The sequence below is a fragment of the Panicum virgatum genome, chromosome 5K, assembly GCF_016808335.1.
Source record: "Panicum virgatum strain AP13 chromosome 5K, P.virgatum_v5, whole genome shotgun sequence".
Classification (NCBI taxonomy): domain Eukaryota; kingdom Viridiplantae; phylum Streptophyta; class Magnoliopsida; order Poales; family Poaceae; genus Panicum; species Panicum virgatum.
In genome coordinates this window covers 38,332,782-38,343,187 of record NC_053140.1, presented here as the reverse complement: position 1 = coordinate 38,343,187, position 10,406 = coordinate 38,332,782, and the positions used below count along the sequence as shown (strand labels likewise).

Sequence of the window (10,406 nt, the reverse complement as noted above, 5' to 3'; positions counted from 1 at the left end):
GTGCTCCTAACAACGGCGAGTGCTGAGTGCTTACGACTCACGAGGTGTGTCCAGATGGAAATAGAAATGGGCCTGGCCGCATGCCCGCGAAGCCCAACTACCCAACTGGTACACGACTACAAGGCCCATTGTTTAATGTAATTCGAAATTGATAACCCCCCCCCCCCCTTCCACAGTGACATATAGAAATTTGAAATTTCGTTTTCTTTCTCCTTTCTCCTTCCTCTACTCTAAAACGTTGGTCACAATTTCTAACACTAGTCGAATTGTTTGCCATATAGACCAATGCGATCACATATCTGTGTTGTTACTGTTTTCTGACAAGAGAATTTTGCCATCATCAACATATTGTCCAATACATGAATATCGTAAGATCCGAAATACACTAGAAATCCTCAGGCGGCGCCGCGTTGCCACGCCATATTTGAGCCAGCCACCGGTAATTTTGTGTGTGGTTCAAAATCTTCACAATTTACTCAAAAGATAGTACACAAGTTTTATGGTGCATTCGTGCTATGACTTGAAGCCATGTAAAAGATAGGAAGACTTCATAGGGTCTAGGCAACACAACTAGTTGCAAAGTGAATGTGAGACACAATAATACAGAAACACATGTAAGTGTTAGATTGCTCTGAGTCTTATTAACTGATGAAGCTATAAGAAACCTAACCTTTCCTGAAAATTGTTCCTTCAGATATGCATTTGTAGTCTACTCTTTTGCAATAGTATTACCAACAGATGCATATACTCGTCATGAAAATATCTTGTGGTGCAAGGTAACAGTTGACCATAATGGACTATCTTGAGTTAGACCTATAATAATGCTAGAATTTAGGAGCACGTGGAGATGGGTTTCTTTCCACCCAGCTTGGATTTTTCTGAAGAAAGATATGGACAAAACAACATGGTTGGTATTCTTTCAATTTTAAGAAACTGCCATTTGACGATTTGTTTAATAAGGAAATTATAACTCTTTTTTATTATTTGGTTAGGAACTGTCTACTGCTTATTACCAAGAAACACCAAACATTCTAGTTGTTGGGCGTTTGAGTTGTGTTATTTATTAGTGTATAAAAAGTTAGGCTCGAAAGGAAATAAGTAAGAAACAACAAATTTAATCATTTTTAATATAAATGGCATGTTGGCCATATATAGGCATAGACAACGACACAGGTGACCCTCCTTGAGAGGTGGGATCAACCTGCCAGTTCTCATCAAGAGTCCTTAACCTACATCCTTCTAAGCAGGACCTATCAATAGTTATTCACCCACCAATAAATTTTGTACGGATACGTCGAAGCATCCACAAGAAGTAAAATTTTGTTGTCATGGGAAGCTATAAAACATAGAGAATCACCTCTCAATTTTTAGTGATTTTTTTGTTCATTTACATCTTGTTAATAAACCGAAAAATAGGTAAAAGAGAAATTTGCAGGCCTTATGTTGTAAGTAATTTTCAGAATAAATTGATAAATGCTCGTGTGTAAGACTACAAATAAATAAGCCATTTTGATATAAAATATCAACCTCTTAAAGCCCCAACTAATCTTTGTTGAGAAAAAAAATGTGTGCCTTCAATAAATTCTATTAATAACGGAGAAGGGGGCACATGCCACCTCTTTCAACCAATAAGTGGAGAAAAATTTTATTATCCTCCAATTAGAATATGTCATTAAGAGAAACTTACCAGAGGTCATGTTGTTCCTTGAAAACCTGTTCTTCTTTCTATAGAAGAGCACTATGCCTATCATAACAGCCACGTCTAGAAGTACAGCCACACACTGAAACCCAGATGGTGGTGGAAAAGAGGATGTGAAAGGTGGATGCGCCAACCCTGAAACCACAAAGCTGACAGGTGTCCTCGAAGGCTCCTTTCATGCATGTAGCTCTCACGGACTGATCTTTCTAAATCACGATGACATTATACGAACACGTATACCTTACTCATTTTGCCGCGGGAACGAGCAGACAGCTGCTGGCTGCTGTCGAACGGCAGAGGAGAAGAAGACACCCTCCTCGGAAGACAACTGCTGCTAATAATGGAGGAAGGGGGGCACATGCCCCTAACTCACTCCCCTATCGATAACTGGAGGAGAAGTTTTTCTTAGCATATAGGGTATAAATTTTTAGTTTTATGATTTTGAAGCGATAATTTGAAAAATACTAAGAATTTAAGCACAAAGTATTGAATAGATTATTTGAATATAATGTTGAGTATTCTAAAGTTTTTTTATAAATTTGTTGTAAACATTTGGTTTTGTGATTTGAAAGATATGATTTACAAAGTTTCAAAGTATAATTTAAATTTGTTATTTAAAATAGAGTTCCATATATGGTTTGAAAGTTTTTCATATCCATATCAAGGGAACCGACGCAAATATTTTTTTTCTATTCCTCTGCCAAAAGTCAATTGATTCACCTACTTTTCTCTTGCATTGGAACCCTTCTCAGGACATAAAGTAGAAACCCATAACCGTGGTGAGTTGGTGACAGAATTATGCAAAAATCAGTGACAGAACTATGTGAGTATAGTTAAAAGTCGTAATGATATCGACAAATTATGCAAATATTTACGACTTCCTCCTCTGTCAAACTACTATTCGTTCACCCATGATGTATCAGAATTATTCAAAATAGATGCTTCCCAACAACATCATTGATCGTTGAAAAAAAAAGAGATGCCAGAAAGTGATGCACGACCTGTCCAATCCTCCAAGAATTTTGTGATCGAAAGGGGCGGAGTGTCGTGTGAGTTACTCTCTATGACTTGGATTTCAAAGGTTGTTATTCATCAGAGATCACCTCATATAGATTTCAGACGTTGGTGGCCATGTAGCCATGTAGTGAGGCCAACTAAGTGCCTACTTTCTTCAGCAGTAGAATATAGTATCTCTTTATCAGTAGCTGGTATTGTCTAACTTTCCACAGCTGTCCCAGCTCCCAAACTAACTTAGCTTTTGACAGGAAGGAGAGAGCGCTTTTAGAAGGATATGCAAGATACATCACTGCATCTGGTGACAGGTGACAGATGACGGAGCAAGGTTGAGCTTGTTGTACTAGTATACACATCAAGGCTTTCAGGGAAAGAACACCACAAAATTAAACCCAGCTTTAGCTGACAACAGAAGGGCCAGCTAGCTGTAATAAATAATCAACATAATATGATGATGATTCGGTACACCAAAGCCTAACACTGACATCTGTTGACACCCAAAATTGGCACACATCAGGTTTGCTGGACAATCTAGGCGGACCGGTCAGGCCTGTCGTGTAAACCGGTCAAGACAAGTTTGTCAAATTGTCAATTGGACTTCACCATTGCGTAGTCTCGTCGAGACGATCGAAATGCATATATAGAACGTCCAATTTGAACTCCGGATGAGGAAGTTATGCCTCCCGGAAGACCTGCACCCCGGTCAGACCGGTCCAGGGGCGGTCAGACCGGTTCGGAGACCGGTCAGACCGGTCCGAAACACCCAATTAGAGTTAGGAGATGTATTTTGACACGGGATTTGCAAAGGTTTCGACTCCTAATGGGTACAGACCACCCCACCCTATAAATATAAAGGGTTACGGCCGTTTGAGACACATCCAATCGAATCAAACAACAATGCATCTACTTTTTTACCCTAACTCTCTTTTCCAACCTCTTCTTGCTGTTCATCTGTGATCTTCACGACCATTGATGGCGCTCAAGGCTCGCTGGTCGACCTAGGGCACGTTCGGCGATGTCCACACCCTGACGGGGTCCCTCCCGGGAGTAAACATCGACGGCCTTTGCTAGTTTGCTCGTAAACTAATCGTTCTTCGCTACGTAAGTGCGTTGGTTATCTCTTTGCTGGTTTGCTTGTAAACCTCGCCGTCTTTCACTATGTAAGTGTGATAGTTATCCCTCGAGACGACCGATTCCAGCGAAACCCTAGAAACCGGTCCGACCGGTCTACTCTAGCGGTCTGGCCGATCTGCGCGGCCTTGCTGCCCTTCGATCCGTTTGCGACACGCATGCTCGAGTGCTCTCGTGTGTTGACCGAAATCTGCGTCAACAACATCATTTAATCTGAGTGATGAGAAACATCCACGGTACAATGTGTCTAAGTCTGAGGCAAATTTGGTCGTGTTTGGACCGCGCTAGCATCCTAGCGCGCACGTTTCCCAAAAAAAACTCACATGCATAGAGTACTAAATGAAGTCTATTTGCAAAACCTTTTCAGGAATGGATGTAACTTTCCACGACGAATTTAATGACGGCAATTAATCGATGATTGACTACAGTAATGCTATAGTAACCTTCTCTAATCACGCGGTCAAAGGCCTCATTAGATTCTTCAGGTTTCTAGCGCAGGGTTCTGGAGTTGATTTTGCAAACTGACTTTGTTTGATACCGTAATTAGCAGTCAAAGTTACTACATTTCCTAGTCTAGTCCAAACCAAACCAAACAAGGTAATCACACTTCACTTTCTGTTGGCTAACCCATCATGATCAGAAATTGCGTCTTCAAAAGTGTTGATCATATCATCAGTGTCATCATCATCAACATAGTATTCACTACCAGAAGTATCTTCTTCATCTGATTCAGAAACATCACTGATGTGAAAATCAGAAAAATGATCAGCAGCCACATGGGGCAATTGGTCCTTCCCTTGATCCAATCCCCCAATTTTAAGCAAAGAAGCTTCTCTATCATCACCACAAACAAGATCAGCCTTCTGAGATTGTGGAATTCCATAAAGTGCAACATGCCGATAATAAAGTTGAAGCTCCTTTTCAGATACTGCAATGAAACGACGAACTGTCTCCAGTGACTGTTCATATTTTGATTTTTCAAGTGCCTGATAATTAAATAAAAAGGGCAGATGTAAGTGCATTTAAAAGATACAGATCTAGAATCAACTTGATGGCTTGTTATCAAGACAAGAGGATTGCGCAACCTGAGCTGTGCATTAGAGCATCTCCAAGAGTTTGGCAAATCGAGTTGCCATCTTTGATTTTTGGCAAAAACGTTAAAAATACTCCTCCAACAGTTTGGCAAAAGACTTGGCAATTTTTGGCAACTTGGGAAAAACCAGCCTCCAGCGCGTAAATATACGCGCGCGGCGCGCGGTTGGCATCGTGGTTTCTAGTCAGGTAGGAGGGTGAAAAAGAAATAAATAACAGAGAAGTGTTCTTGATTTAAGTTTTCAAGAGGTGGAAGGGCATAAATATAATTTTGTTTCTCTCAGGGTTCCTGATGTAAGTTAGATCTGGATTTGGCAAGTGAATTATGTCAAACTGTTGGAGATAAGCTCTTTTTTTTACTTGGCATATCTTTTTAGAAGTTGGCAAAACACAAGATATGCCAAATAAAATATGGCAAACTCTTGGAGATACTCTTAGGTTACATGAGCTGGGAAAAGGGTAGGTATGATGCGGACATGAATTTTATAAGAATCAATAGTTTATTTTTATGCGCATATCTACTGGTTATTAAACATAAAGGACGCAGAGAACCTTTGCATGTTGGTCACATAGATAAGCATGCATCAATCTATCTTCAGCATCAACAAAACCTTTTACTCCCAACTCCGAAGCAAGTTGGATTACTCTTATGCTAGAGGGAAACCCAGAAAAAGTAAATAAACCATTTGCCAGCTTCGAATGAGAATCACTAATGAAGGTTTGGAGTAATATAACTTTAGAAACAAAAACATGAGGGTTTGCAGCATCCACAAACAAGATTATTCTATAGAAACAAAATTAAACCAAACATCCATCCTAATTACCTTTTTCTTTGACAATGTATCAACAGGTGACATAACTTCTGGCTGAACATAGTTCTATCCTCGGTAGAAGACTATAGTGCCATCTCCAATGATGTTAACAGGGATACCGCCACTCAATCTAGCTATCTAATTTGCATATTCCTAGATCTGCCCTGGTTTGCAGGGCTTACATATGACCTTCACAGTCATGTTTCTTCCAATGCAAATGCATGTTCAGAATTACGCCTCCAAAAACTCCTCGCCTTCCAACAGGGACATAATTTGACTTTTTCTGTGAAACCTTCTTCAAGTAAAACCTTTCCTCACCGCTAAGATCATCTGGTTTAGCCATAGGGCCTTGAGCTTTGGCAATCTCATACTTCTTTAGCTTTTCGACCAACATAGCTTCCTTTAATTTGGCCTGAAAGAGAAAAAGCTTATTTCAATTTATTTTCTCTTACCATACTAAAGAAATAAAGAAAAATAATTACATCGTGTCCATTAAATAATACAGTTTCTTAATATATGGTTTCAAATGAATCAACTGAACCTTAATACAAAGAACTTATGAACTCAGAAACACGGATACGTGACCCTGCTGCCGTATCGCGTATCCAATACGTATCCGACACGGATACGCCATGGATACGCCAAGGATACGTATCCTGGACGTATCTGCGAGCTGGGCCGTATTGGGCCGGGAAACCTCAGATTCGATACGTATCTGGTAGGATACGGCCCAGAGAGGAGAGGGAGATGGCGGAGCGCGGTGGGGCGGAGCTCGAGGCCGGCGGTGCGGCCCCGCGCCCGCGCCATCCGCAGCCCGCAGGTCCGCGACGAGGCCCGCCGTCCGCGCCGCCGCCGCCGCGGCCTGCAGGCCGCCCCTGCTTCGCGCCCCGCCCCGCCCCTTCGCGCACCTCGCCGGGCTCGAGGTCCTCCGCCACCATCGGATCCGGTGAGGGAGGGAGGACGGAGGGGCGGCGCTGCAATGGCCGGCGTGGGATGCGCCGCCGCCACCAGCCTGGACGCGGCATGGGAGGAGATGAGAGGGAGGGAGGGAGCGGAGGGCCGGCAGCGCCGAGATCCGGCCGCCGGGATCCGTCGGCGCCGGGAGGAGGGATCTCCGAGGAGGCGAGGCCGGCGAGGGAGGAGCAGTAGCAGGGGAGGCGGCGGGGGTGCGGGAGGAGGGGAGCCGGCAGTGGAGAAGGCGGAGGGAGAGAGAGAACAGAGGATCTGCTTCAGATCAACCGATCCTGAGAAAGGGAAGGTTATATGGGCTGTTTGGTGGTCTCTTGGGCTGGGCTTTCTTAGTTTCTTCTCCTTTCTTCTTCTTTTCTTTTTTATTTTCATTTTCCTACCATTAATATGCATTAATATTTATTTTATAAAAAATTACTAAAACGTATCCGTGTATCGTGTTGTTTTGGGAAAATGACGTATCCCCTATCCGCATCCGCCCGATACCGATACGCGTATCCGTATCCGTGCTGCATAGCTTATGAATATAGTAGAAACAGCAGCAGGGAAAACAACTAAACAGGCAGTGTTCTGTAAGAATATTGCTTTTAACAGTAAAACCAGAGTGGCAATTCAGATGCTGTATAATAATTAGGAAGCTCGTTTACTAATATATAAATAATACAGTTTCTTAATATATGGTTTCAAATGAATCAACTGAACCTTAATACAAAGAACTTATGAATATAGTAGATACAAAGAACTTATGAATATAGTAGAAACAGCAGCAGGGAAAACAACTAAACAGGCAGTGTTCTGTAAGAATATTGCTTTTAACAGTAAAACCAGAGTGGCAATTCAGATGCTGTATAATAATTAGGAAGCTCGTTTACTAATATATAAATAATACAGTTTCTTAATATATGGTTTCAAATGAATCAACTGAACCTTAATACAAAGAACTTATGAATATAGTAGAAACAGCAGCAGGGAAAACAACTAAACATGCAGTGTTCTGTAAGAATATTGCTTTTAACAGTAAAACCAGAGTGGCAATTCAGATGCTGTATAATAATTAGGAAGCTCGTTTACTAATATAATCACAAAGTTGACTAAACATCAAGAAATATGCATGAAGGAATGGTTCAGCAAGACATGAGCGAAGCAAACCAAACAAAGCCACATAATATGTGAGTGCACTACCTTCTCAATCTTATATTTGAGCCTAGCTTCAGCTGTGGGGAATTTTTTTTTTTATCTTCTTTCCCTTCGGTCTAATGCGTCGTGGATCATTTTTATTTGCCTCTTTCCTCTTTGTCTTTAGCCGCTTTCTCTGTAGCTTCAAGCGCTTCTTTGTCAAATACCTTCTCTTTTTAGAGGGCTCCACCTCCTCAATCTGAAACTTAGGCTTGCCATCATCAGACAAAACTAGATTCACTGATCCATAGGTAGCCCATCTGACAGCCCACGGATTTCCAAACAGGTAAAGGGGGCTGAAACATTTGCTAGGGGAAACAGCAGTAGATCTGTATCAAGAACAAGGAAAGTAAGAGCAAAACTAAATTAAACTGACATAGATGAACTCAAAACCAGTATGATATTCTTGTATCAAGTAGAAGGAAAGCATGAGAAAAACTAAATTAAACTGACATAGATGAAAAAAGGTTACTCAAAACCAGTATGATATTCTTGCTAGACACTTCACATGTTAAGCTTGCTTCATATATCGAATTGATTAAAAATATGAGTGACTGAGTGGGCGACATTTATCAGTGATCTCTAGTGATATATATGTTCCAGAACCCAGCAGAACAGATTACTTGCTCCTTATTACAGAATAATAACTTGAATAATAGCTTTGTTGTTTCGTGTTGCAAAAATCAGTTACGGTGCTGTGTGTCTTAAAAAAAGGTGTAAAGGTGCAGAACATTGTGAGCAAGCGATTAGGCACACATTCTAGTCATGTGGCATTTGCCGGTCGGTGCGCATGCATAAAACTGCAGACAAGGACTGAAAAGAGGGGTAAGATGGACAAAACTGTTCCATTACCTGAGGACTGGAGTGCAAGGTAAAATTAGTTGCCTCTGGGATATGTTCTGGAGTGCAAAGGAAGCCAACTTTCTCAGATTTTGACGCGACAGGATACGGGTTGCCATAGCGTAGCCGTAGAACTCCTTTGCCAAAGCATAATGAAATTTGGGCCTCCGCCTGCTTACAGCATCGCCTAATGAGAGATCGCGCCCTGTAACCGAACCCACCAAGAAATTGAGTTGAACACCAAGCAACCGAAATGAATCATGGCTACCACAGATACCAAACGAACCGAGAAGCACAGCAGAAGCTTGATGGCCTACCTCAGTGAGCCCTCGTCGGTCGCAGTGGCAGACCCAGGAATTGAAACTAGGGTAGTCCTCGCAAAAAATTTCGATGCGCAATCCGGTATACTCTAATAGCACTTCAGCAACAATACGGTATATAGTGATCAAATTTACAATAACACAAGTAAAAAGGTCTCATAATACATTCAATTCAACAAATTAGTTTAGAACTCGAATAATTTATAATATAAATTGTTGCAGCAACAACAAAGAATACATAAATAGAAGATTACAATACTAATCTTCGTCTAATATTTCTGAAGAAATAGAGCAATGTTTCCATTAAGTGAGATTGTGATGAAATCACATAACCGTAGTCTCGTGGAATATAGGAATAGAGTACTGACCGTTGAGGGGATTGCAATTGTGCAATCGAGCTGGACAGCTAGCCGCTGCAGCCGGGCGCCGGACGGTCGGGGCGGCCGCGCGGGTACTGGCGCGGAAGGCGGCTGGGCCGGCTGGCGCAGATGCGCCGGGTTTGCCGCGGCTGCCGGCCGCGTAGGCCCGTGCACGGTGCCGGCGGGAGGCGCGCGCCGCGCTTGCCCAGCAGGAAAGAAGGCAGCAGGGACCACGGGTGGGTAGTCGTCAGGGGTTAGGCGGGCGGGCGGCGGCAGCGGCACCTGGCCGGCGCGACCGAGGGAGGCGGCAATCCCTATCTATCTATCTATCTTCTAGAAACATAAATAAATCATCCATCTTTAAAGTCCACTTTGACCCAATTATTAACTACAAATATGTTCAACATTTTAATAGTATTAACTCAATATTTTATTAAATATGTTAAATATTTGGTTTTTAAAATATTGAAACTATAAAAATAAAATGTTGAAACTGAAAACATAAAATAATAAAAATACTAAAATAAAAATGTTGAATAGTGTTCTTTCTCCAGCGAGCTTGATGTTTCTTCTTCGGCTGCGGCCGCGGCGGCGCGCGGCGGGCAGCAGCGCGCGGCAGCGCCGCAGCAGCACGGGGCGGGCAGTGGCGGTGACAGCGGCGCATGGGAGGAAGGAGGAAGGAGGAGAAAAAAGATTAGGGTTAAGTAGATCTAATGGACGAGATAGTTTGCATGAATCTCAAACATTAGAAAATGAGAAAAAAAATCTTCCGAAAGATGTATAGGATTGCTGCAACCTGTGCCGGAGAGAGCCCGAGATTGGTGGGAGACGGGGGGAACTTGGGCCGAGAGAGATCATTTGTTGGCTATGGTTGATTGTTGGGCCATTTGTTAAGTGAGGACCTCCCCTAATTCTTAAGGCCTGCTCCAGCGGGCCAGCGAAATCGTCAGTACTAGACTAGATGGAAGAGAGAGAGCGTACTGCAAACGCATGC

The 10,406-nt window shown here is 42.4% G+C and overlaps 1 pseudogene; it reads right to left on the bottom strand.

Moving 5' to 3' along the window:
- Positions 1-4,374: 4,374 nt before the first annotated feature.
- LOC120707317 lies at positions 4,375-9,711 on the bottom strand (annotated as a pseudogene).
- Positions 9,712-10,406: the final 695 nt, after the last annotated feature.